This window comes from Anopheles coustani, chromosome 3, assembly GCF_943734705.1.
Source record: "Anopheles coustani chromosome 3, idAnoCousDA_361_x.2, whole genome shotgun sequence".
Classification (NCBI taxonomy): Eukaryota; Metazoa; Arthropoda; class Insecta; order Diptera; family Culicidae; genus Anopheles; species Anopheles coustani.
In genome coordinates this window covers 62,967,597-62,995,438 of record NC_071288.1, presented here as the reverse complement: position 1 = coordinate 62,995,438, position 27,842 = coordinate 62,967,597, and the positions used below count along the sequence as shown (strand labels likewise).

Genomic DNA, 27,842 nt, shown 5'->3' with positions numbered 1-27,842 from the left:
ACAGCGGTTCCAACAAAAGTGAAGAAATCTTATTGCTTTTTTGCGTGCTGTTACCATCGTAAAATCCTGGACTCAGTTTGAATGTATAAGGTGAGCAGAACAAAGCATAGGTTTAGAGTGAAAAGTTTTTTTCGAATGAGAATCGACTGAATGCTGCACACACCATATCTATATTAACCTTGCAACTTGTCATTGTGACACTGTGTCATGTGGAAACACATCTAAATCACGTTCGCCAGCCGGCATTTCTCATTCCATACACGAAAGGCGGGACATCATTGCGCAGCGTTGTTCGGTACAGACAACAACACAGTTGTCCGGCTTAATTTAATATAAAAAGAATGATAAAAGTGCTAATGTGATGTGGAAAATGTTGCAACACGTGAAGTTCGCCACGTAAACGGTTTGGTATTCAGTTTGACCGTAATCTAGCGTCTTCGTTTCGGCGATTTTTTTTTTGTACAGTAGGCAGTGAAAAAGTTTTTTTTTGTACAGTAGGCAGTGAAATTTTTTTTTTGTAGAGTAGGCAGTGAAAAAGTTTTCTAGGTTTTGTACGTGCTAGAAAAGCGTTAAGTATGTAATCAATCGCGTACGTTTACGCATACGTATCAAGCGAACGGAAAGTAAGAATTTGTATGGATTGGTGACCGCAAATGAATGGCCACCCGAAATTGCTGAAATTGTATAAGGTTAGTATGGCTAAAGGTATTATATTTATCATATTGAAACATGAAACATCTATTTCAGAATTCTGATGGGCGATCCTTAAGTGCATGAATCCAACATATTACATCTGATCTGCTTGTTACGAACCTTACTGACTGAAGCATTAAAAGTGTAAAATCATCTGCACATAATGGATTGTAAGGTCGGATTGTCTCATCGTGAGTTGTGTGTGATTTACCTGATATTTTCATGCGCAATCATGCCGTAGACATAACAGTGGTAATGAATATCGCTGCTACACCATTAAAGTACACAACGGAACAATAAGCGTCACAATTGGTGAGTGTATGGAATGACCTGTTAGCATGGATCAAGGAGCTTATAAGATGTATTCATTTCAGCTGGAATGTCATGTTAGCAAACCCATTTAGACAAACTATAAATTGCAAGAGCAGCTAGTACCTCGGTGGTAGAATCATCATGATTTCTCATTCTGTCTAATTGACAATTGTTACCAACAGAACGTAAAAGCGTGATGATTTTGCCGCCAGGGTAGTAACGGATCGAATTTAAATCACCTTTTTGTTTGAGTTACAATGAATTAAATAAGTGACCAATTATCTTAATTATGAATCCTGATATTTGTTAAGGTTAGTATGATTGAATAGTTAATCCTCTGTCATTTTCTAATTTTGAATCTTTTCTTGCAGTTTAAGATTTTGTCGCGGAATGTGCAGCTATAGTGTAACGCAAATATGACCGTACAATTTAGGGATATGAAGTAAGGTAAATTACTGTTGCTAACAATTGTCATGTGTTCAGAGGACTGATGTAAGTCTATATTATTTTTACAGTGTTACAGCGTGTATTACATAGGGTTTTCCCGAAAGAAATTGTCCGTTCGTATTCAAACGATAGAGATCTTTAATACTGATCAGAACGGATGTCTTCGAGTGCTGCGCGGTAAGCTAATATTTTACATTAATCATCTATCGTGATAGTAATGCATTATTTTCAAACGGGCAATGCTGTTTGGTTTTACTTCGATGAAATTTGTTACATTCGATGTTCGATCAAATTCGATGTAAACTTTGTTGAAGATTAACTTAGTTACAATTTGCGTTTTGACTTCTAATCTATTATTTCACTCTCCGAGTACAACGACTTTCCTGTTACGGGTTTTCACCGTATGCGCTTGTGTGGAATATTACATTCAACTTTTCTGTTACTCTGCTCTGTTACTTTTAGTTCAGTGTCCGCTCCCATCAGTCACTTGGAATGAGTTGAACAGTGCTTCATTTCCACAAACTTAACCGCGGGACTACATTACAGCGTACTCTACAAAAAAAAAAAAACAGGTCAGGTCAGGTTTCAAAAACAGATGTTGGTATGGCACGCTGCATCCCAGAAGCGCTGGATTGCATTTGGTATGGTACGCTGTCACTGACCGTACCAGTTTTTTTTGATATGGTTCACTGTAATGTAAATCCGTATCGGTTTTCATCCGATCACATCATTTTGGGGTGCTGTCGATGCTGTTGCTTAGTTTACACGAGGCAAAAAAGACTGAAAATACACGCGCGAATATCAGTTTTGCTGTCACTTTCATTCGCTTCGTGTAGAGGTTCCTAATCGTGAGCCGTTGCAAATGAACTCACATTCAGTGTTGATTTGAGTGTTTAACTGTAAAAACAGCAGAGTGTTCACCTAAATTTTATCAACAACTGTACATCATCACAAACAACTATTTGTGATTCTATTTTATTATTGCAAATCCAGTGGCGATCAAGCTCTTTTGAGGCCCTGAGCGGAATTGTAGCAGAGGCTCTTCAAATAATACATATATGGGTCCACATACCCACTTCATCGATAACGATAGCAAATGAAGGATTAAGTTTTACGATAAGCATTTAATTTGTTAAGAAAACGTATAAATTTATTTAATTCATGTTCTATTTTGCATTTAATGCATATAATGTGATCAATGACATTTTTTTTATAAAGTTCAGTGAAAAGTTTTAGAATTTTTTATCATCAGGGGACATATTCCAGCCATAATATTTTAAAAGGTTTTAAAATTGACTCGTACTTCATAGCCCTTTGGAAAGTTAGATATTTTACATTATATATATACATAGAATGTATTAACTACGAATTCTTCTTTGATTGAAAATTTGTGTTAACTGTTTCGTGTCGCTTACGCACACGATTTTCTTCTGAAATAACTGAACTAAAAGATAACTCGTTAGCTGTTATTTCTACATTTGCAAAATCTGTGCGAAAACTCTCGATGAATGCTACTAACGATTGCAACAACGCTGATCCTTGCAATAGTTCACATTCAACTGTTTGAAGCGACTTGCGTGTAGCATTTATTTTCTGATGCAGCGTGTTCCAAATTACGGTCATTAAATCAATTTCATATTTACTCATTTGTCGGAGAAGCGCCGTTTGCTAAATCTGTTATTATAGCTATTTCATCTTTATCGTTATAAATGTCTTGCAATGTATTTTTGATTTCTCCAAACCAGGTATTTAAAGCTAAGACCGCGTCGACTCTAGCTGACCAACGAGTCAGAGAGCACCTTTTTTAAAAACTGTTGTTGAATGATTGTTTTCCGATGGGTTGAAGCGAAAAAAATGCGTTTCTTAGCTGAAAAAATTGCATGCTGTCTTCCAATTTTTAGCTGTAAAATTAACAATTGCATTTTATGAGTAATTTGCACATGGGATCTTCCACTTACATAGCACCTGCACTATTCCGCTTAATTAATGCTTGCGTGTAGACTCAAGTATTTACTATACATATTTGATGCAACGTCAAATTATTGTCCTCTACAGTTTGCAATATCCATAACAATTGTTATTTTTATAAAACACTTCTTGTTTTAAGTAAGACGAATTATGTTTATCGATCGGAATAAATCTCCAAATAACTTAATTTAATAGTGCTTAATAACATATTTGCTTTAGCACTTCTCTCCAATAAGCCTCTTACCCCAACACAGGTTCGAGAATGGCGGAGTTATCATAAGATATTTGTTTCAAACTTCAGAGCAAATCACGAAGTGGTGGGATCAAAGTGACCCTTCACGAAAAAGACCAATCAGCTCTCTTTTCCTTGCGTACAGCGATTAGCACAACTTACAAAAGATAGAAATTGTGGAACCTCTCTCCCGAGTGCGCGGCCAAAAAATGCTCTCTCCTATTCGTATAGCCGGTATCTCCCTTGTCCAACATATGGAGGGGAGTTACCACTTTCTAGGATTGGCAAATTAAGCAAACCTTATCCGTGAGACAATTGGTAGCGTCGAAAAAATCATCAATGGATGAATTCGAGACGCCTGTCACGTGATTGCACAAGAGCGACTGATGCAGTTCCTACAGAAAGATCAACTTCAAATTTGCACTTTTACGCGCGCGTGTCTCAAAGATATGTTGTTCCATTTTTGAAATTTACATTTGAATTTGCAAAACAAAAATCTCATCATCATCATCTGTGAGATCGTGATGGCAAGTGCGATGCTTACAAACATTAAATTTCACAAAATACAACTTTGAGACATTTCACATGCTACTGGGTTCTACTTTACAACCTGCTTAACGTACACGGCACACAAGCGGTCGAACTCGCGAACGTTTGCAGCCTCGGCAATCTCTCTTGGCATGCTGTTGTACCATTGTATACCTTTACAAAATAGTGAATTCCTGGCAAAATCTGAAGAAAAGTTCGACGTCCTGGAATCATGAGCCCTACGAGTGTTGTACCGGTGAACGTCAGAACCCCTAACTACTATTTTTCCAAGGTACCCCGGTAGCAAGCCCCTCAGGAGTTTGAATATTAGTATCATAGTCTGGTACACTATCCGCTGCTCTACCGACATCCATTGCAGGACATCCAGCATAACAGCAGACGGCGTATACCGACTGCAACACAACACTAGCCTCATTACCCTATTTTGCACTGTTTGGAACCTTTTGAGCTGTGTCCGATTGCCGAGGAACAATATAGATGGACAAAAATCAAAATGCGGTGAGATAATTGATTTGTAGAGGTGAACTTTCCCAAAAATGTTTAGGTTGTTCCCCATTCTACTTATCACACCACACTTCTTTGCCCCCATAGCGATGACCCCATCAATGTGTGCACTAAATGTAAGTCGTCCAGAGTGACTCCCAGATATTTAACCTGGGAGACTCGGTCAATTGGTTCCGTGTTGATGGCAATTGAAAGCCGGCCGACCCACTCCCTCCTCGACATTACCATATAGTGTGTTTTACTAACGTTTAATGCTAGTTTCTTGTATTTCAACCAGCCATCCAGAGCCACCAAGTCTTCATTCAAAAGGGACTCTGCCTGTTTCATGTCCTTTCGCGATATAAATATTACTGTATCATCAGCAAAACGATTTATCTCGCAGGAACGTAAGACCTGCTTCATGTCATTTATATACATGATAAACAAAATTGGTCCAAGAACACTTCCTTGTGGAACCCCAAGGGTGTTTTCAATAGGATCTGAAACAGATTTTTTGAAAATTGTCCTCTGGGTTCTACCTGTCAGATAATCGCTGAACCAACTGAGTTCCCTCCCCTCAATACCGAATCGTCTAAGTGTTGTGAGCAACAAGGGTCTCGATATTGTTTCAAATGCCCGTTTTAGATCCAAGAAAACGGCAAGTACCGGTTGCCCACTGTCCATCAACCCCTTCCACTTCGCAAGCACCAGGTTCAGTGCAGTTTCACAGGAATGTCCTTCCCGATATCCCGACTGCTCCCGGGCAAGCAGGCCGTTCTGGTCCAGGTATTGCACCAATTGGTCTTTGATCACAACCTCCAGGACCTTCTCGACAGTGTGAAGCATGTTGATGGGGCGGAACTCTTCCGCCTTGATAGCTCCAGTCATCTTTGGAATAGGTACAACCAATGACTCCTTCCATGTATCCGGAAAAACACCCCTTTCCATCGATTGGTTAATCAAGTCCAGGAGCGTCTCCCCAGCCACATGAAAGCAATCCTGCAATGTTTTTGCATTTACATTTCCTATTCCTGCCGTTTTGGTCAGGTCAAAACATATCTGCCTAAGCTTGCTCATGTCTATTGGTTGAAAAGAAAATCTATGCCTGGGAGTATCAACTTGCCTCAGCTCGACTGGTTCGTCCACCGTCGGAATGTTGCTGTTAACAAGTGTGACACTATTCACATAAAAGTTGTTGAACCTTGCTGCGACGACCGCCTCATCGGACTCGAAACAGTTATCGAATTTCACGCATGAAGCGGTATTCTCGTCGGGCTTCAACATGCTTTTAAGAAGTTTCCAAAGTTCCCTACTATTACCCTGATGCTTGCTAATTTCTCTACTGAAGTATTCCTCACGAGTAGTTTTTAAAGACCTACTGTATTCGTTTCGTAGCTTAGTGTACTGACACCAATGTGAAGCCAGATTAGTCCGAACAAATTTTTTATACACTTTGTCTCTTTTACGCTTTAGACGTTCCAGAGCCAACGTATACCATCTGCCAGAGTATCTAGTCTCCACGGTCCTTTCATAAACTAAACTATTCATAGCACTCTCTAGTGTATCCTTCAACAGATCTGCAGCTTCATGGAAATTGGTAGTTTCCCTCTGTAGACCCAATGTGATCGCCTGACAAAGACCCTCTTTAGAGTACCTATTCCATCATTTAACTTGTTTTTGAACTGTCCTGAAACGTTCATCATTCAAGTTTAAAAGCAAAGTTTCATGATCAGATATTTTTGCACAAGCATCTGTTACCACGCTAATTGAGTCTGTGTTGCAGTACACATGGTCAATCAATGTCCTGCTATTATTCGTAATACGAGTAGCTGCACTAACCTTCAGCTTCAGGCACACCGAGTCCATAAGTTTCTTCAATTTTTCGGAACCAATCAATGTTGAAGTCCCCAACCAAGACATTACGCCTGCCAAAATCTAGAAATCTGTCTAACCAGTCCTCCAGAATTTCGACAAAGCGTGAGTCACTTGAACTAGGTGAGTGATACAGAACACCATAGTTTGCAGCCGCCATGCCTCGAGTCACAGTAAACCCCAAAAACCAGTTGCCCTCCAGTGACTCGTTTAGAATCACATTCAAGGCAACCGAGTTCCCAGCATAAACCGCAACCCCTCCTGTGTGTCGTGAGTGGTACAAACAGGACACGGCCCTGTACCCCGGTATACTAAACTGATCAAATGCTTCGCACTCCGTTATATGCGTCTCAGATAGAAGGACCAACGCGGGTTGCATCCTTTCTACCGAGTCGCGTAACAGAACATAGCTTGACGATAGGCCAGCGACATTGCAATACATGATTTCATATCGCTGCCCTATCCCCAGCAATCTCTGCTATTGAGAATGCTTAGCAATCGTTGATGCCTGTTTCTTGTATACGGGACACTCGCTACTAAAAGCAGCATGTTCCGTGCTCCCCCTTGAACCCGCCAACACGCAGTTCACACATTTTAAGGCCGCCGACTTACATTCCGACGTCCTGTGTGCACCACTGCACCTAGAGCAGGCTTCCTCCTTATTGCACTCGGTGCTCTTGTGCCCAAACTGCCCGCACCGGAAACACCGCAATACATGAACAGAAGTGCTTATCGCACAACTGTCAAAACCTATTTTGACCTTTTTGAGGTCCTCTAGACATTGTGCCGATTCCCTGTCCACATCGATCACGACATTGTACTTCTGGTACTTGTAGAACCTACTTTCGTACATTCCAACAAGCTCCAGTGTCGTGAACGGGATCCATGCATTCTGTTCTTTCAGAAGTGCAATCACGTCCTCGTCAGAGTACTTCTCCGTCATCCCCACTATCCTTACTCTGGACAACGGCAAACGAACGGAATAAGCATCCCCGAGTTTGGACTGCACTTCCTTCCTAACCTTATCTAACGCGACTGCAGGACACTGCACAAAAATCAGACCTTTCCTACCATTGCGGAAGTCCGACACCTGCTGCCTCCTCGGATCCAACCGGGCGCGAAGATCGACTCTTGTCGATATTATTACAAATATTATTAGTCGCAATTTATAAAAATCTTTCTATTCTCCGGCTTTTCGTTAGGGAACGTTAAAGTTGTCTTTTCTTTAAACTTGCCATGAATAAAGACGAACAAAATATCTGACTACATCGTCAAGAATGGCTCAGCCGATTTTGAATTTTAGCTTTAAAAACAAACCAACACTCATTTTTTTTTTCAAGTTTCAAGTTTCAAGTTTTTGGGAAAAAAACATTTTTCGAGTTTTCTGGGTTTCTGGCTTTTCCTAAGGATTTTCTAACTTGCATTGTTTTTATTAGGCCAAAAGAAACAAATCATCAGAAGACTTCGTTGGGATAAGTCCTACCGTTTTTGTTAAAGAAGGTAATTTTTTTTTATGGAAAAAAGCCGTTTTTACCGAATTTTCCCATTTTCCGGCTTTTCCTTGGGAATTTTCAAATTCTCTTTTTTCTTAAACCTTGCTTGAGTAAATAGGAACAAATATAGAGATATTCGAACTTTCGATATTACCATAATCGGCAGGCTTTTTTCATTACGTGGTCAATGAAAACATCGGAAAGCAGCTTCGAAATCAAAATTTTAAGTTGAAACAATTATTTCGGTTTCTTGTTGGCTTTCAGGCATGTATTTGCGCATTCTGGTCATAGCAATCTCAGAGTGCAGGCGCAAGTGCATTGAGCAGCAAGTGTTATTGTTATTGAATCCGGAAAAAAGAGAATTCTTCACCAACGATCAGTTTAATCGATTAGTTCAAAATCGTTGTAGTTTAATCGATTAGTTCAAATCATTACAGCTTCTAACGGAAATTCAACGGTTCAAATATCCAAAATGAATTAATGTGCCTCCTATTGCATAATTTTCAAGCGCAAACGTGGAAAAACGGCTACGATGTGGTGAATAGGGGGTCTAATTTCATAGTGCAGCCCGTGTATCCGGGAAAATAAGTAAAAACACACGAACAAACCCATGCAATCATATGGAGGTGCTCTGTCACCCTGCATAGAACATGCCAGACAAACACGACATAGAACAAAACAGTTTGATTTTGTCGTTTTTTCGTTTAATTGATGTCTGTGTCCCACCGTGAAACTCTATATACCTTGTTCATTCTGCTACCTTGCTGCTTGGTAGAGTGACAGTTCTTCACGACATATTGGAGGAGCACCTTTCGAACAGTGTCGTGTTTGTCTGGTTTGATTGGCTGTTCACAGCGCGCTCCCTTATCTAAACACATCGCCGTTGCGGCGACGTTTCTGTTCGGCCAGCTTCATTGGACCGAAACGTTACAGCGGTTCCAACAAAAGTGAAGAAATCTTATTGCTTTTTTGCGTGCTGTTACCATCGTAAAATCCTGGACTCAGTTTGAATGTATAAGGTGAGCAGAACAAAGCATAGGTTTAGAGTGAAAAGTTTTTTTCGAATGAGAATCGACTGAATGCTGCACACACCATATCTATATTAACCTTGCAACTTGTCATTGTGACACTGTGTCATGTGGAAACACATCTAAATCACGTTCGCCAGCCGGCATTTCTCATTCCATACACGAAAGGCGGGACATCATTGCGCAGCGTTGTTCGGTACAGACAACAACACAGTTGTCCGGCTTAATTTAATATAAAAAGAATGATAAAAGTGCTAATGTGATGTGGAAAATGTTGCAACACGTGAAGTTCGCCACGTAAACGGTTTGGTATTCAGTTTGACCGTAATCTAGCGTCTTCGTTTCGGCGATTTTTTTTTTGTACAGTAGGCAGTGAAAAAGTTATTTTTTTGTACAGTAGGCAGTGAATTTTTTTTTTTGTAGAGTAGGCAGTGAAAAAGTTTTCTAGGTTTTGTACGTGCTAGAAAAGCGTTAAGTATGTAATCAATCGCGTACGTTTACGCATACGTATCAAGCGAACGGAAAGTAAGAATTTGTATGGATTGGTGACCGCAAATGAATGGCCGCCCGAAATTGCTGAAATTGTATAAGGTTAGTATGGCTAAAGGTATTATATTTATCATATTGCAACATGAAACATCTATTTCAGAATTCTGATGGGCGATCCTTAAGTGCATGAATCCAACATATTACATCTGATCTGCTTGTTACGAACCTTACTGACTGAAACATTAAAAGTGTAGAATCATCTGCACATAATGGATTGTAAGGTCGGATTGTCTCATCGTGAGTGTGTGATTTACCTGATATTTTCATGCGCAATCATGCCGTAGACATAACAGTGGTAATGAATATCGCTGCTACACCATAAAAGTACACAACGGAACAATAAGCGTCACAATTGGTGAGTGTATGGAATGACCTGTTAGCATGGATCAAGGAGCTTATAATATGTATTCATTTCAGCTGGAATGTCATGTTAGCAAACCCATTTAGACAAACTATAAATTGCAAGAGCAGCTAGTACCCCGGTGGTAGAATCATCATGATTTCTCATTCTGTCTAATTGACAATTGTTACCAACAGAACGTAAAAGCGTGATGATTTTGCCGCCAGGGTAGTAACGGATCGAATTTAAATCACCTTTTTGTTTGAGTTACAATGAATTGAATAAGTGACCAATTATCTTAATTATGAATCCTGATATTTGTTAAGGTTAGTATGATTGAATAGTTAATCCTCTGTCATTTTCTAATTTTGAATCTTTTCTTGCAGTTTAAGATTTTGTCGCGGAATGTGCAGCTATAGTGTAACGCAAATATGACCGTACAATTTAGGGATATGAAGTAAGGTAAATTACTGTTGCTAACAACTGTCATGTGTTCAGAGGACTGATGTAAGTCTATATTATTTTTACAGTGTTACAGCGTGTATTACATGCGTGCTGCGCGGTAAGCTAATGTTTTACATTAATAATCTTTCGTGATAGTGATGCATTATTTTTAAACGGGCAATGCTGTTTGGTTTTACTTCGATGAAATTTGTTACGTTCGATGTTCGATCAAATTCGACGTAAACTTTGTTGAAGATTAACTTAGTTACAATTTGCGTTTTGACTTCTAATCTATTATTTCACTCTCCGAGTACAACGACTTTCCTGTTACGGGTTTTCACCGTATGTGCTTGTGTGGAATATTACATCCAACTTTTCTGTTACTCTGCTCTGTTACTTTTAGTTCAGTGTCCGCTCCCATCAGTCACTTGGAATGAGTTGAACAGTGCTTCATTTCCACAAACTTAACCGCGGGACTACATTACAGCGTACTCTACAAAAAAAAAAAAAACAGGTCAGGTCAGGTTTCAAAAACAGATGTTGGTATGGCACGCTGCATCCCAGAAGTGCTGGATTGCATTTGGTATGGTACGCTGTCACTGACCGTACCAGTTTTTTTTGGTATGGTTCACTGTAATGTAAATCCGTATCGGTTTTCATCCGATCACATCATTTTGGGGTGCTGTCGATGCTGTTGCTTAGTTTACACGAGGCACAAAAGACTGAAAATACACGCGCGAATATCAGTTTTGCTGTCACTTTCATTCGCTTCGTGTAGAGGTTCCTAATCGTGAGCCGTTGCAAATGAACTCACATTCAGTGTTGATTTGAGTGTTTAACTGTAAAAAACAGCAGAGTGTTCACCTAAATTTTATCAACAACTGTACATCATCACAAACAACTATTTGTGATTCTATTTTATTATTGCAAATCCAGTGGCGATCAAGCTCTTTTGAGGCCCTGAGCGGAATTGTAGTAGAGGCTCTTCAAATAATACATATATGGGTCCACATACCCACTTCATCGATAACGATAGCAAATGAAGGATTAAGTTTTACGATAAGCATTTAATTTGTTAAGAAAACGTATAAATTTATTTAATTCATGTTCTATTTTGCACTTAATGCATATAATGTGATCAATGACATTTTCAGTTCAGTGAAAAGTTTTAGAATTTTTTATCATCAGGGGACATATTGCAGCCATAATATTTTAAAAGGTTTTAAAATTGACTCGTACTCCATAGCCCTTTGGAAAGTTAGATATTTTACATTATCACGAATAACATAGAATGTATTAACTACGAATTCTTCTTTGATTGAAAATTTGTGTTAACTGTTTCGTGTCGCTTACGCACACGATTTTCTTCTGAAATAACTGAACTAAAAGATAACTCGTTAGCTGTTATTTCTACATTTGCAAAATCTGTGCGAAAACTCTCGATGAATGCTACTAACGATTGCAACAACACTGATCCTTGCAATAGTTCACATTCAACTGTTTGAAGCGACTTGCGTGTAGCATTTATTTTCTGATGCAGCGTGTTCCAAATTACGGTCATTAAATCAATTTCATATTTACTCATTTGTCGGAGAAGCGCCGTTTGCTAAATCTGTTATTATAGCTATTTCATCTTTATCGTTATAAATGTCTTGCAATGTATTTTTGATTTCTCCAAACCAGGTATTTAAAGCTAAGACCGCGTCGACTCTAGCTGACCAACGAGTCAGAGAGCACCCTTTTTAAAAACTGTTATTGAATGATTGTTTTACGATGGGTTGAAGTGAAAAAAATGCGTTTCTTAGCTGAAAAAATTGCATGCTGTCTTCCAATTTTTAGCTGTAAAATTAACAATTGCATTTTATGAGTAATTTGCACATGGGATCTTCCACTTACATAGCACCTGCACTATTCCGCTTAATTAATGCTTGCGTGTAGACTCAAGTATTTACTATACATATTTGATGCAACGTCAAATTATTGTCCTCTACAGTTTGCAATATCCATAACAATTGTTATTTTTATAAAACACTTCTTGTTTTAAGTAAGACGAATTATGTTTATCGATCGGAATAAATCTCCAAATAACTTAATAATTTAATAGTGCTTAATAACATATTTGCTTTAGCACTTCTCTCCAATAAGCCTCTTACCCCAACACAGGTTCGAGAATGGCGGAGTTATCATAAGATATTTGTTTCAAACTTCAGAGCAAATCACGAAGTGGTGGGATCAAAGTGACCCTTCACGAAAAAGACCAATCAGCTCTCTTTTCCTTGCGTACAGCGATTAGCACAACTTACAAAAGATAGAAATTGTGGAACCTCTCTGCGGAGTGCGCGGCCAAAAAAAAGCTCTCTCCTATTCGTATAGCCGGTATCTCCCTTGTCCAACATATGGAGGGGAGTTACAACTTTCCAGGATTGGCAAATTAAGCAAACCTTATCCGTGAGACAATTGGTCGCGTCGAAAAAATCATCAATGGATGAATTTGAGACGCCTGTCACGTGATTGCACAAGAGCGACTGATGCAGTTCCTACAGAAAGATCAAAGATATGTTGTTCCATTTTTGAAATTTACATTTGAATTTGCAAAACAAAAATCTCATCATCATCATCTGTGAGATCGTGATGGCAAGTGCGATGCTTACAAACATTAAATTTCACAAAATACAACTTTGAGACATTTCACATGCTACTGGGTTCTACTTTACAACCTGCTTAACGTACACGGCACACAAGCGCTCGAACTCGCGAACGTTTGCAGCCTCGGCAATCTCTCTTGGCATGCTGTTGTACCATTGTATACCTTTACAAAATAGTGAATTCCTGGCAAAATCTGAAGAAAAGTTCGACGTCCTGGAATCATGAGCCCTACGAGTGTTGTACCGGTGAACGTCAGAACCCCTAACTACTATTTTTCCAAGGTACCCCGGTAGCAAGCCCCTCAGGAGTTTGAATATTAGTATCATAGTCTGGTACACTATCCGCTGCTCTACCGACATCCATTGCAGGACATCCAGCATAACAGCAGACGGCGTATACCGACTGTAACACAACACTAGCCTCATTACCCTATTTCGCACTTTTTGCAACCTTTTGAGCTGTGTCCGATTGCCGAGGAACAATATAGATGGACAAAAATCAAAATGCGGTGAGATAATTGATTTGTAGAGGTGAACTTTCCCAAAAAAGTTTAGGTTGTTCCCCAGTCTACTTATCATACCACACTTCTTTGCCCCCTTAGCGATGACCCTATCAATGTGTGCACTAAATGTAAGCCCGTCGTCCAGAGTGACTCCCAGATATTTAACCTGGGAGACTCGGTCAATTGGTTCCGTGTTGATGGCAATTGAAAGCCGGCCGACCCACTCCCTCCTCGACATTACCATATAGTGTGTTTTACTAACGTTTAATGCTAGTTTCTTGTATTTCAACCAGCCATCCAGAGCTACCAAGTCTTCATTCAAAAGGGACTCTGCCTGTTTCATGTCCTTTCGCGATATAAATATTACTGTATCATCAGCAAAACGATTTATCTCGCAGGAACGTAAGACCTGCTTCATGTCATTTATATACATGATAAACAAAATTGGTCCAAGAACACTTCCTTGTGGAACCCCAAGGGTGTTTTCAATAGGATCTGAAACAGATTTTTTGAAAATTGTCCTCTGGGTTCTACCTGTCAGATAATCGCTGAACCAACTGAGTTCCCTCCCCTCAATACCGAATCGTCTAAGTGTTGTGAGCAACAAGGGTCTCGATATTGTTTCAAATGCCCGTTTTAGATCCAAGAAAACGGCAAGTATCGGTTGCCTACTGTCCATCAACCCCTTCCACTTCGCAAGCACCAGGTTCAGTGCAGTTTCACAGGAATGTCCTTCCCGATATCCCGACTGCTCCCGGGCAAGCAGGCCGTTCTGGTCCAGGTATTGCACCAATTGGTCTTTGATCACAACCTCCAGGACCTTCTCGACAGTGTGAAGCATGTTGATGGGGCGGAACTCTTCCGCCTTGATAGCTCCAGTCATCTTTGGAATAGGTACAACCAATGACTCCTTCCATGTATCCGGAAAAACACCCCTTTCCATCGATTGGTTAATCAAGTCCAGGAGCGTCTCCCCAGCCACATGAAAGCAATCCTGTAATGTTTTTGCATTTACATTTCCTATTCCTGCCGTTTTGGTCAAGTCAAAACATATCTGCCTAAGCTTGCTCATGTCTATTGGTTGAAAAGAAAATCTATGCCTGGGAGTATCAACTTGCCTCAGCTCGACTGGTTCGTCCACCGTCGGAATGTTGCTGTTAACAAGTGTGACACTATTCACAAAAAAGTTGTTGAACCTTGCTGCGACGACCGCCTCATCGGACTCGAAACAGTTATCGAATTTCACGCATGAAGCGGTATTCTCGACGGGCTTCAACATGCTTTTAAGAAGTTTCCAAAGTTCTCTATATATTACCCTGATGCTTGCTAATTTCTCTACTGAAGTATTCCTCACGAGTAGTTTTTAAAGACCTACTGTATTCGTTTCGTAGCTTAGTGTACTGACACCAATGTGAAGCCAGATTAGTCCGAACAAATTTTTTATACACTTTGTCTCTTTTACGCTTTAGACGTTCCAGAGCCAACGTATACCATCTGCCAGAGTATCTAGTCTCCACGGTCCTTTCATAAACTAAACTATTCATAGCACCCTCTAGTGTATCCTTCAACAGATCTGCAGCTTCATGGAAATTTGTAGTTTCCCTCTGTAGACCCAATGTGATCGCCTGACAAAGACCCTCTTTAGAGTACCTATTCCATCATTTAACTTGTTTTTGAACTGTCCTGAAACGTTCATCATTCAAGTTTAAAAGCAAAGTTTCATGATCAGATATTTTTGCACAAGCATCTGTTACCACGCTAATTGAGTCTGTGTTGCAGTACACATGGTCAATCAATGTCCTGCTATTATTCGTAATACGAGTAGCTGCACTAACCTTCTGCTTCAGGCACACCGAGTCCATAAGTTTCTTCAATTTTTCGGATCTCACATCATTGAACCAATCAATGTTGAAGTCCCCAACCAAGACATTACGCCTGCCAAAATCTAGAAATCTGTCTAACCAGTCCTCCAGAATTTCGACAAAGCGTGAGTCACTTGAACTAGGTGAGTGATACAGAACACCATAGTTTGCAGCCGCCATGCTTCGAGTCACAGTAAACCCCAAAAACCAGTTGCCCTCCAGTGACTCGTTTAGAATCACCTTCAAGGCAACCGAGTTCCCAGCATAAACCGCAACCCCTCCTGTGTGTCGTGAGTGGGACAAACAGGACACGGCCCTGTACCCCGGTATACTAAACTGATCAAATGCTTCGCACTCCGTTATATGCGTCTCAGATAGAAGGACCAACGCGGGTTGCATCCTTTCTACCGAGTCGCGTAACAGAACATAGCTTGACGATAGGCCAGCGACATTGCAATACATGATTTCATATCGCTGCCCTATCCCCAGCAATCTCTGCTATTGAGAATGCTTAGCAATCTTTGATGCCTGTTTCTTGTATACGGGACACTCGCTACTAAAAGCAGCATGTTCCGTGCTCCCCCTTGAACCCGCCAACACGCAGTTCACACATTTTAAGGCCGCCGACATACATTCCGACGTCCTGTGTGCACCACTGCACCTAGAGCAGGCTTCCTCCTTATTGCACTCGGTGCTCTTGTGCCTAAACTGCCCGCACCGGAAACACCGCAATACATGAACAGAAGTGCTTATCGCACAACTGTCAAAACCTATTTTGACCTTTTTGAGGTCCTCTAGACATTGTGCCGATTCCCTGTCCACATCGATCACGACATTGTACTTCTGGTACTTGTAGAACCTACTTTCGTACATTCCAACAAGCTCCAGTGTCGTGAACGGGATCCCTGCATTCTGTTCTTTCAGAAGTGCAATCACGTCCTCGTCAGAGTACTTCTCCGTCATCCCCACTATCCTTACTCTGGACAACGGCAAACGAACGGAATAAGCATCCCCGAGTTTGGACTGCACTTCCTTCCTAACCTCATCTAACGCGACTGCAGGACACTGCACAAAAATCTGACCTTTCCTACCATTGCGGAAGTCCGACACCTGCTGCCTCCTCGGATCCAACCGGGCGCGAAGATCGACTCTTGTCGATATTATTACAAATATTATTAGTCGCAATTTATAAAAATCTTTCCATTCTCCGGCTTTTCGTTAGGGAACGTTAAAGTTGTCTTTTCTTTAAACTTGCCATGAATAAAGACGAACAAAATATCTGATTACATCGTCAAGAATGGCTCAGCCGATTTTGAATTTTAGCTTTAAAAACAAACCAACACTCTTTTTTTCAAGTTTCAAGTTTCAAGTTTTTGGGAAAAAAACATTTTTCGAGTTTTCTGGGTTTCTGGCTTTTCCTAAGGATTTTCTAACTTGCATTGTTTTTATTAGGCCAAAAGAAACAAATCATCAGAAGACTTCGTTGGGATAAGTCCTACCGTTTTTGTTAAAGAAGATAATTTTTTTTTATGGAAAAAAGCCGTTTTTACCGAATTTTCCCATTTTCCGTCTTTTCCTTGGGAATTTTCAAATTCTCTTTTTTCCTAAACCTTGCTTGAGTAAAAAGGAACAAATATAGAGATATTCGAACTTTCGATATTACCATAATCGGCAGGCTTTTTTCATTACGTGGTCAATGAAAACATCGGAAAGCAGCTACGAAATCAAAACTTTAAGTTGAAACAATTATTTCGGTTTCTTGTTGGTTTTCAGGCATGTATTTGCGCATTCTGGTCATAGCAATCTCAGAGTGCAGGCGCAAGTGCATTGAGCAGCAAGTGTTATTGTTATTGAATCCGGAAAAAAGAGAATTCTTCACCAACGATCAGTTTAATCGATTAGTTCAAAATCGTTGTAGTTTAATCGATTAGTTCAAATCATTACAGCTTCTAACGGAAATTCAACGGTTCAAATATCCAAAATGAATTAATGTGCCTCCTATTGCATAATTTTCAAGCGCAAACGTGGAAAAACGGCTACGATGTGGTGAATAGGGGGTCTAATTTCATAGTGCAGCCCGTGTATCCGGGAAAATAAGTAAAAACACACGAACAAACCCATGCAATCATATGGAGGTGCTCTGTCACCCTGCATAGAACATGCCAGACAAACACGACATAGAACAAAAGAGTTTGATTTTGTCGTTTTTTCGTTTAATTGATGTCTGTGTCCCACCGTGAAACTCTATATACCTTGTTCATTCTGCTACCTTGCTGCTTGGTAGAGTGACAGTTCTTCACGACATATTGGAGGAGCACCTTTCGAACAGTGTCGTGTTTGTCTGGTTTGATTGGCTGTTCACAGCGCGCTCCCTTATCTAAACACATCGCCGTTGCGGCGACGTTTCTGTTCGGCCAGCTTCATTGGACCGAAACGTTACAGCGGTTCCAACAAAAGTGAAGAAATCTTATTGCTTTTTTGCGTGCTGTTACCATCGTAAAATCCTGGACTCAGTTTGAATGTATAAGGTGAGCAGAACAAAGCATAGGTTTAGAGTGAAAAGTTTTTTTCGAATGAGAGTCGACTGAATGGTGCACACACCATATCTATATTATCCTTGCCACTTGTCATTGTGACACTGTGTCTTGTGGAAACACATCTAAATCACGTTCGCCAGCCGCCATTTCTCATTCCATACACGAAAGGCGGGACATCATTGCGCAGCGTTGTTCGGTACAGACAACATTACAGTTCTCCGGCTTAATTTAATATAAAAAGATTGATAAAAGTGCTAATGTGATGTGGAAAATGTTGCAACACGTGAAGTTCGCCACGTAAACGGTTTGGTATTCAGTTTGACCGTAATCTAGCGTCTTCGTTTCGGCGATTTTTTTTTTTGTACAGTAGGCAGTGAAAAAGTTATTTTTTTGTACAGTAGGCAGTGAATTTTTTTGTTTTGTACAGTAGGCAGTGAAAAAGTTTTCTAGGTTTTGTACGTGCTAGAAAAGCGTTAAGTATGTAATCAATCGCGTACGTTTACGCATACGTATCAAGCGAACGGAAAGTAAGAATTTGTATGGATTGGTGACCGCAAATGAATGGCCGCCCGAAATTGCTGAAATTGTATAAGGTTAGTATGGCTAAAGGTATTATATTTATCATATTGAAACATGAAACATCTATTTCAGAATTCTGATGGGCGATCCTTAAGTGCATGAATCCAACATATTACATCTGATCTGCTTGTTACGAACCTTACTGACTGAAACATTAAAAGTGTAAAATCATCTGCACATAATGGATTGTAAGGTCGGATTGTCTCATCGTGAGTTGTGTGTGATTTACCTGATATTTTCATGCGCAATCATGCCGTAGACATAACAGTGGTAATGAATATCGCTGCTACACCATAAAAGTACACAACGGAACAATAAGCGTCACAATTGGTGAGTGTATGGAATGACCTGTTAGCATGGATCAAGGAGCTTATAAGATGTATTCATTTCAGCTGGAATGTCATGTTAGCAAACCCATTTAGACAAACTATAAATTGCAAGAGCAGCTAGTACCCCGGTGGTAGAATCATCATGATTTCTCATTCTGTCTAATTGACAATTGTTACCAACAGAACGTAAAAGCGTGATGATTTTGCCGCCAGGGTAGTAACGGATCGAATTTAAATCACCTTTTTGTTTGAGTTACAATGAATTGAATAAGTGACCAATTATCTTAATTATGAATCCTGATATTTGTTAAGGTTAGTATGATTGAATAGTTAATCCTCTGTCATTTTCTAATTTTGAATCTTTTCTTGCAGTTTAAGATTTTGTCGCGGAATGTGCAGCTATAGTGTAACGCAAATATGACCGTACAATTTAGGGATATGAAGTAAGGTAAATTACTGTTGCTAACAACTGTCATGTGTTCAGAGGACTGATGTAAGTCTATATTATTTTTACAGTGTTACAGCGTGTATTACATGCGTGCTGCGCGGTAAGCTAATGTTTTACATTAATAATCTTTCGTGATAGTGATGCATAATTTTTAAACGGGCAATGCTGTTTGGTTTTACTTCGATGAAATTTGTTACGTTCGATGTTCGATCAAATTCGACGTAAACTTTGTTGAAGATTAACTTAGTTACAATTTGCGTTTTGACTTCTAATCTATTATTTCACTCTCCGAGTACAACGACTTTCCTGTTACGGGTTTTCACCGTATGTGCTTGTGTGGAATATTACATCCAACTTTTCTGTTACTCTGCTCTGTTACTTTTAGTTCAGTGTCCGCTCCCATCAGTCACTTGGAATGAGTTGAACAGTGCTTCATTTCCACAAACTTAACCGCGGGACTACATTACAGCGTACTCTACAAAAAAAAAAAAACAGGTCAGGTCAGGTTTCAAAAACAGATGTTGGTATGGCACGCTGCATCCCAGAAGTGCTGGATTGCATTTGGTATGGTACGCTGTCACTGACCGTACCAGTTTTTTTTGGTATGGTTCACTGTAATGTAAATCCGTATCGGTTTTCATCCGATCACATCATTTTGGGGTGCTGTCGATGCTGTTTTTTAGTTTACACGAGGCACAAAAGACTGAAAATACACGCGCGAATATCAGTTTTGCTGTCACTTTCATTCGCTTCGTGTAGAGGTTCCTAATCGTGAGCCGTTGCAAATGAACTCACATTCAGTGTTGATTTGAGTGTTTAACTGTAAAAAGCAGCAGAGTGTTCACCTAAATTTTATCAACAACTGTACATCATCACAAACAACTATTTGTGATTCTATTTTATTATTGCAAATCCAGTGGCGATCAAGCTCTTTTGAGGCCCTGAGCGGAATTGTAGTAGAGGCTCTTCAAATAATACATATATGGGTCCACATACCCACTTCATCGATAACGATAGCAAATGAAGGATTAAGTTTTACGATAAGCATTTAATTTGTTAAGAAAACGTATAAATTTATTTAATTCATGTTCTATTTTGCACTTAATGCATATAATGTGATCAATGACATTTTTTTTATAAAGTTCAGTGAAAAGTTTTAGAATTTTTTATCATCAGGGGACATATTGCAGCCATAATATTTTAAAAGGTTTTAAAATTGACTCGTACTTCATAGCCCTTTGGAAAGTTAGATATTTTACATTATCACGAATAACATAGAATGTATTAACTACGAATTCTTCTTTGATTGAAAATTTGTGTTAACTGTTTCGTGTCGCTTACGCACACGATTTTCTTCTGAAATAACTGAACTAAAAGATAACTCGTTAGCTGTTATTTCTACATTTGCAAAATCTGTGCGAAAACTCTCGATGAATGCTACTAACGATTGCAACAACACTGATCCTTGCAATAGTTCACATTCAACTGTTTGAAGCGACTTGCGTGTAGCATTTATTTTCTGATGCAGCGTGTTCCAAATTACGGTCATTAAATCAATTTCATATTTACTCATTTGTCGGAGAAGCGCCGTTTGCTAAATCTGTTATTATAGCTGTTTCATCTTTATCGTTATAAATGTCTTGCAATTAGTGTTGTGTCAAGTAGCTCTTTTCAGTGAGCAGAGCAGAGCCTGCTCGCTCAATAAGATGAGCAGAGTGAGCCACCTAGCTCAGCAAAGTGTTGCTACTGAGCATGCTCACCTACTGAGGTGGCTCACCTAATGAGGAGGCTCAGCAAACTCAGGTAGCTTTGCTGGTAGCTCATTAAACTCAGTAATGCTGGTGGCTCAGTAAACTCAGTTGTACTGGTGGCTCAGCAAACAATCTAAACTCATGTTACTCAACTATCGGTTCATGGAGATAAAACATACTGAGTTCACTGAGCCACCAATACAACTGAGTTTGATGAGCCACCTCAGTAGGAGAGCAAGTTCAGTAGGTGAGCCACCTCAGGTTTTGTTTCAGGGAGGTAGCTCTCTGCTCAGTGAGGTGAGCAGAGTGGATCAGATAGCTCATCTGCTCACTACACAACACTACTTGCAATGTATTTTTGATTTCTCCAAACCAGGTATTTAAAGCTAAGACCGCGTCGACTCTAGCTGACCAACGAGTCAGAGAGCACCCTTTTTAAAAACTGTTATTGAATGATTGTTTTACGATGGGTTGAAGTGAAAAAAATGCGTTTCTTAGCTGAAAAAATTGCATGCTGTCTTCCAATTTTTAGCTGTAAAATTAACAATTGCATTTTATGAGTAATTTGCACATGGGATCTTCCACTTACATAGCACCTGCACTATTCCGCTTAATTAATGCTTGCGTGTAGACTCAAGTATTTACTATACATATTTGATGCAACGTCAAATTATTGTCCTCTACAGTTTGCAATATCCATAACAATTGTTATTTTTATAAAACACTTCTTGTTTTAAGTAAGACGAATTATGTTTATCGATCGGAATAAATCTCCAAATAACTTAATAATTTAATAGTGCTTAATAACATATTTGCTTTAGCACTTCTCTCCAATAAGCCTCTTACCCCAACACAGGTTCGAGAATGGCGGAGTTATCATAAGATATTTGTTTCAAACTTCAGAGCAAATCACGAAGTGGTGGGATCAAAGTGACGCTTCACGAAAAAGACCAATCAGCTCTCTTTTCCTTGCGTACAGCGATTAGCACAACTTACAAAAGATAGAAATTGTGGAACCTCTCTGCGGAGTGCGCGGCCAAAAAATGCTCTCTCCTATTCGTATAGCCGGTATCTCCCTTGTCCAACATATGGAGGGGAGTTACAACTTTCCAGGATTGGCAAATTAAGCAAACCTTATCCGTGAGACAATTGGTCGCGTCGAAAAAATCATCAATGGATGAATTTGAGACGCCTGTCACGTGATTGCACAAGAGCGACTGATGCAGTTCCTACAGAAAGATCAAAGATATGTTGTTCCATTTTTGAAATTTACATTTGAATTTGCAAAACAAAAATCTCATCATCATCATCTGTGAGATCGTGATGGCAAGTGCGATGCTTACAAACATTAAATTTCACAAAATACAACTTTGAGACATTTCACATGCTACTGGGTTCTACTTTACAACCTGCTTAACGTACACGGCACACAAGCGCTCGAACTCGCGAACGTTTGCAGCCTCGGCAATCTCTCTTGGCATGCTGTTGTACCATTGTATACCTTTACAAAATAGTGAATTCCTGGCAAAATCTGAAGAAAAGTTCGACGTCCTGGAATCATGAGCCCTACGAGTGTTGTACCGGTGAACGTCAGAACCCCTAACTACTATTTTTCCAAGGTACCCCGGTAGCAAGCCCCTCAGGAGTTTGAATATTAGTATCATAGTCTGGTACACTATCCGCTGCTCTACCGACATCCATTGCAGGACATCCAGCATAACAGCAGACGGCGTATACCGACTGTAACACAACACTAGCCTCATTACCCTATTTCGCACTTTTTGCAACCTTTTGAGCTGTGTCCGATTGCCGAGGAACAATATAGATGGACAAAAATCAAAATGCGGTGAGATAATTGATTTGTAGAGGTGAACTTTCCCAAAAAAGTTTAGGTTGTTCCCCAGTCTACTTATCATACCACACTTCTTTGCCCCCTTAGCGATGACCCTATCAATGTGTGCACTAAATGTAAGCCCGTCGTCCAGAGTGACTCCCAGATATTTAACCTGGGAGACTCGGTCAATTGGTTCCGTGTTGATGGCAATTGAAAGCCGGCCGACCCACTACCTCCTCGACATTACCATATAGTGTGTTTTACTAACGTTTAATGCTAGTTTCTTGTATTTCAACCAGCCATCCAGAGCTCAGTCTTCATTCAAGTCTTCATTCAAAAGGGACTCTGCCTGTTTCATGTCCTTTCGCGATATAAATATTACTGTATCATCAGCAAAACGATTTATCTCGCAGGAACGTAAGACCTGCTTCATGTCATTTATATACATGATAAACAAAATTGGTCCAAGAACACTTCCTTGTGGAACCCCAAAGGTGTTTTCAATAGGATCTGAAACAGATTTTTTGAAAATTGTCCTCTGGGTTCTACCTGTCAGATAATCGCTGAACCAACTGAGTTCCCTCCCCTCAATACCGAATCGTCTAAGTGTTGTGAGCAACAAGGGTCTCGATATTGTTTCAAATGCCCGTTTTAGATCCAAGAAAACGGCAAGTATCGGTTGCCCACTGTCCATCAACCCCTTCCACTTCGCAAGCACCAGGTTCAGTGCAGTTTCACAGGAATGTCCTTCCCGATATCCCGACTGCTCCCGGGCAAGCAGGCCGTTCTGGTCCAGGTATTGCACCAATTGGTCTTTGATCACAACCTCCAGGACCTTCTCGACAGTGTGAAGCATGTTGATGGGGCGGAACTCTTCCGCCTTGATAGCTCCAGTCATCTTTGGAATAGGTACAACCAATGACTCCTTCCATGTATCCGGAAAAACACCCCTCTCCATCGATTGGTTAATCAAGTCCAGGAGCGTCTCCCCAGCCACATGAAAGCAATCCTGCAATGTTTTTGCATTTACATTTCCTATTCCTGCCGTTTTGGTCAGGTCAAAACATATCTGCCTAAGCTTGCTCATGTCTATTGGTTGAAAAGAAAATCTATGCCTGGGAGTATCAACTTGCCTCAGCTCGACTGGTTCGTCCACCGTCGGAATGTTGCTGTTAACATGTGTGACACTACAAAAAAGTTGTTGAACCTTGCTGCGACGACCGCCTCATCGGACTCGAAACAGTTATCGAATTTCACGCATGAAGCGGTATTCTCGACGGGCTTCAACATGCTTTTAAGAAGTTTCCAAAGTTCTCTACTATTACCCTGATGCTTGCTAATTTCTCTACTGAAGTATTCCTCACGAGTAGTTTTTAAAGACCTACTGTATTCGTTTCGTAGCTTAGTGTACTGACACCAATGTGAAGCCAGATTAGTCCGAACAAATTTTTTATACACTTTGTCTCTTTTACGCTTTAGACGTTCCAGAGCCAACGTATACTATCTGCCAGAGTATCTAGTCTCCACGGTCCTTTCATAAACTAAACTATTCATAGCACTCTCTAGTGTATCCTTCAACAGATCTGCAGCTTCATGGAAATTTGTAGTTTCCCTCTGTAGACCCAATGTGATCGCCTGACAAAGACCCTCTTTAGAGTACCTATTCCATCATTTAACTTGTTTTTGAACTGTCCTGAAACGTTCATCATTCAAGTTTAAAAGCAAAGTTTCATGATCAGATATTTTTGCACAAGCATCTGTTACCACGCTAATTGAGTCTGTGTTGCAGTACACATGGTCAATCAATGTCCTGCTATTATTCGTAATACGAGTAGCTGCACTAACCTTCTGCTTCAGGCACACCGAGTCCATAAGTTTCTTCAATTTTTCGGACCTCACATCATTGAACCAATCAATGTTGAAGTCCCCAACCAAGACATTACGCCTGCCAAAATCTAGAAATCTGTCTAACCAGTCCTCCAGAATTTCGACAAAGCGTGAGTCACTTGAACTAGGTGAGTGATACAGAACACCATAGTTTGCAGCCGCCATGCCTCGAGTCACAGTAAACCCCAAAAACCGGTTGCCCTCCAGTGACTCGTTTAGAATCACCTTCAAGGCAACCGAGTTCCCAGCATAAACCGCAACCCCTCCTGTGTGTCGTGAGTGGGACAAACAGGACACGGCCCTGTACCCCGGTATACTAAACTGATCAAATGCTTCGCACTCCGTTATATGCGTCTCAGATAGAAGGACCAACGCGGGTTGCATCCTTTCTACCGAGTCGCGTAACAGAACATAGCTTGACGATAGGCCAGCGACATTGCAATACATGATTTCATATCGCTGCCCTATCCCCAGCAATCTCTGCTATTGAGAATGCTTAGCAATCTTTGATGCCTGTTTCTTGTATACGGGACACTCGCTACTAAAAGCAGCATGTTCCGTGCTCCCCCTTGAACCCGCCAACACGCAGTTCACACATTTTAAGGCCGCCGACATACATTCCGACGTCCTGTGTGCACCACTGCACCTAGAGCAGGCTTCCTCCTTATTGCACTCGGTGCTCTTGTGCCTAAACTGCCCGCACCGGAAACACCGCAATACATGAACAGAAGTGCTTATCGCACAACTGTCAAAACCTATTTTGACCTTTTTGAGGTCCTCTAGACATTGTGCCGATTCCCTGTCCACATCGATCTCGACATTGTACTTCTGGTACTTGTAGAACCTACTTTCGTACATTCCAACAAGCTCCAGTGTCGTGAACGGGATCCCTGCATTCTGTTCTTTCAGAAGTGCAATCACGTCCTCGTCAGAGTACTTCTCCGTCATCCCCACTATCCTTACTCTGGACAACGGCAAACGAACGGAATAAGCATCCCCGAGTTTGGACTGCACTTCCTTCCTAACCTCATCTAACGCGACTGCAGGACACTGCACAAAAATCTGACCTTTCCTACCATTGCGGAAGTCCGACACCTGCTGCCTCCTCGGATCCAACCGGGCGCGAAGATCGACTCTTGTCGATATTATTACAAATATTATTAGTCGCAATTTATAAAAATCTTTCCATTCTCCGGCTTTTCGTTAGGGAACGTTAAAGTTGTCTTTTCTTTAAACTTGCCATGAATAAAGACGAACAAAATATCTGATTACATCGTCAAGAATGGCTCAGCCGATTTTGAATTTTAGCTTTAAAAACAAACCAACACTCATTTTTTTTTCAAGTTTCAAGTTTCAAGTTTTTGGGAAAATAACATTTTTCGAGTTTTCTGGGTTTCTGGCTTTTCCTAAGGATTTTCTAACTTGCATTGTTTTTATTAGGCCAAAAGAAACAAATCATCAGAAGACTTCGTTGGGATAAGTCCTACCGTTTTTGTTAAAGAAGGTAATTTTTTTTTATGGAAAAAAGCCGTTTTTACCGAATTTTCCCATTTTCCGTCTTTTCCTTGGGAATTTTCAAATTCTCTTTTTTCCTAAACCTTGCTTGAGTAAAAAGGAACAAATATAGAGATATTCGAACTTTCGATATTACCATAATCGGCAGGCTTTTTTCATTACGTGGTCAATGAAAACATCGGAAAGCAGCTTCGAAATCAAAATTTTAAGTTGAAACAATTATTTCGGTTTCTTGTTGGCTTTCAGGCATGTATTTGCGCATTCTGGTCATAGCAATCTCAGAGTGCAGGCGCAAGTGCATTGAGCAGCAAGTGTTATTGTTATTGAATCCGGAAAAAAGAGAATTCTTCACCAACGATCAGTTTAATCGATTAGTTCAAAATCGTTGTAGTTTAATCGATTAGTTCAAATCATTACAGCTTCTAACGGAAATTCAACGGTTCAAATATCCAAAATGAATTAATGTGCCTCCTATTGCATAATTTTCAAGCGCAAACGTGGAAAAACGCCCAGCGAACGGCGGTACACTGAAAATCGAGCAGTTTTTTGCCTTTTTCTTTCGGACCCCCCGATTTCCGCTTAACGGGGGGTCGGATGACACGCACACAACGTTGAGTCAGAGGTGGCACTCACACATCGTTAAGTGTAGGAGATGTCACGCACACCAACGCAAATGGCGTGAAAGCAAAAAAAAACATTGTATTAAGTTGACGTTCAACCTGTAGGTTATGTTGACGCGTTTTTGCTCAAGCCGAGGCTTCGCTTCAACACATCTTGCGGCATCCCTTTTTCACTAGTGTTAGTCTTTTAGATATCTGTGGAAGAGGAGAAGAACTTTTTATTTAGTGTGATTAGTTATATTTACCAGGTTTGAACTCATTTCTTTGAATTCGAAGATCCATCACCATACCACGCCGCTACGCCACTGCAGTGATTTGTGCAGTTTATTAGTGGGGTAAAAATCCGTCATAGTTACGATCCATGAACATAATATGTTCGATGCTAAAAATAGCATATACCGGATCGTATATATCATGGTGATGTTATTCATTGATTATTATATTATATTGCAGGATAATGGAAGAAAAACCAGCAAAAGCGACACCTTCATCTTTAAACCGTACCATTTTGTACTTCCCACCACTTCCTTCATCCAGCAATTCAAAACCATTCATCAACACAATCCACTACGTTCCACCGATACCGGCACGACCATCTCATTGTACCAGCCCCCATCCGCCACCCATTCCACCGAGAGCTAATGTATCTCCCAATCATCTCCATCCGCCACCCATTCCACCGAGAGCTAATGTATTTCCCAATGATCTCCATCCTCGTCCAATACCACAAAGATCAAATCCCAATCCCAATCAACTAAAGCCTCCAGCAATCCCACCTAGATCTCCAGCAACATCCATTGTCCATCAGATTCTACCCACACCTCCACCTACTCCTACTCCTCCTCCTTCTACTCCTACTCTTCTTCCTCCAACTCCTCCTCCGCCAACTCCTCCTCCTCCCCCGAAGGAAAAAGACGTTCAA

The 27,842-nt window shown here is 40.4% G+C and overlaps 3 long non-coding RNA genes across 4 annotated transcripts in view; all 3 read left to right on the top strand.

Annotated features, from left to right (window-relative positions):
* The first annotated feature begins 1,201 nt into the window (after window positions 1-1,201).
* The window catches only part of LOC131260248 (uncharacterized), a 77,738-nt gene continuing 51,097 nt past the window's right edge, over window positions 1,202-27,842 (top strand). The window contains exons 1-3 of one of the 2 annotated variants that reach the window (XR_009178146.1): window positions 1,202-1,316; window positions 1,377-1,447; window positions 1,521-1,629. This is a non-coding gene — a long non-coding RNA (uncharacterized LOC131260248). Of the gene's footprint in view, window positions 1,317-1,376; window positions 1,453-1,520; window positions 1,630-27,842 lie in introns of both variants that reach the window. The other variant, XR_009178145.1, reaches the window with a different exon arrangement.
* LOC131260243 (uncharacterized) lies at window positions 9,868-10,428 on the top strand. The gene is made up of 3 exons (XR_009178139.1): window positions 9,868-9,981; window positions 10,044-10,292; window positions 10,353-10,428. It is a non-coding gene; the product is annotated as an uncharacterized LOC131260243 (long non-coding RNA).
* On the top strand, window positions 18,336-19,313 carry LOC131260241 (uncharacterized). Its single transcript, XR_009178137.1, has 4 exons — window positions 18,336-18,550; window positions 18,609-18,866; window positions 18,929-19,177; window positions 19,238-19,313. It is a non-coding gene; the product is annotated as an uncharacterized LOC131260241 (long non-coding RNA).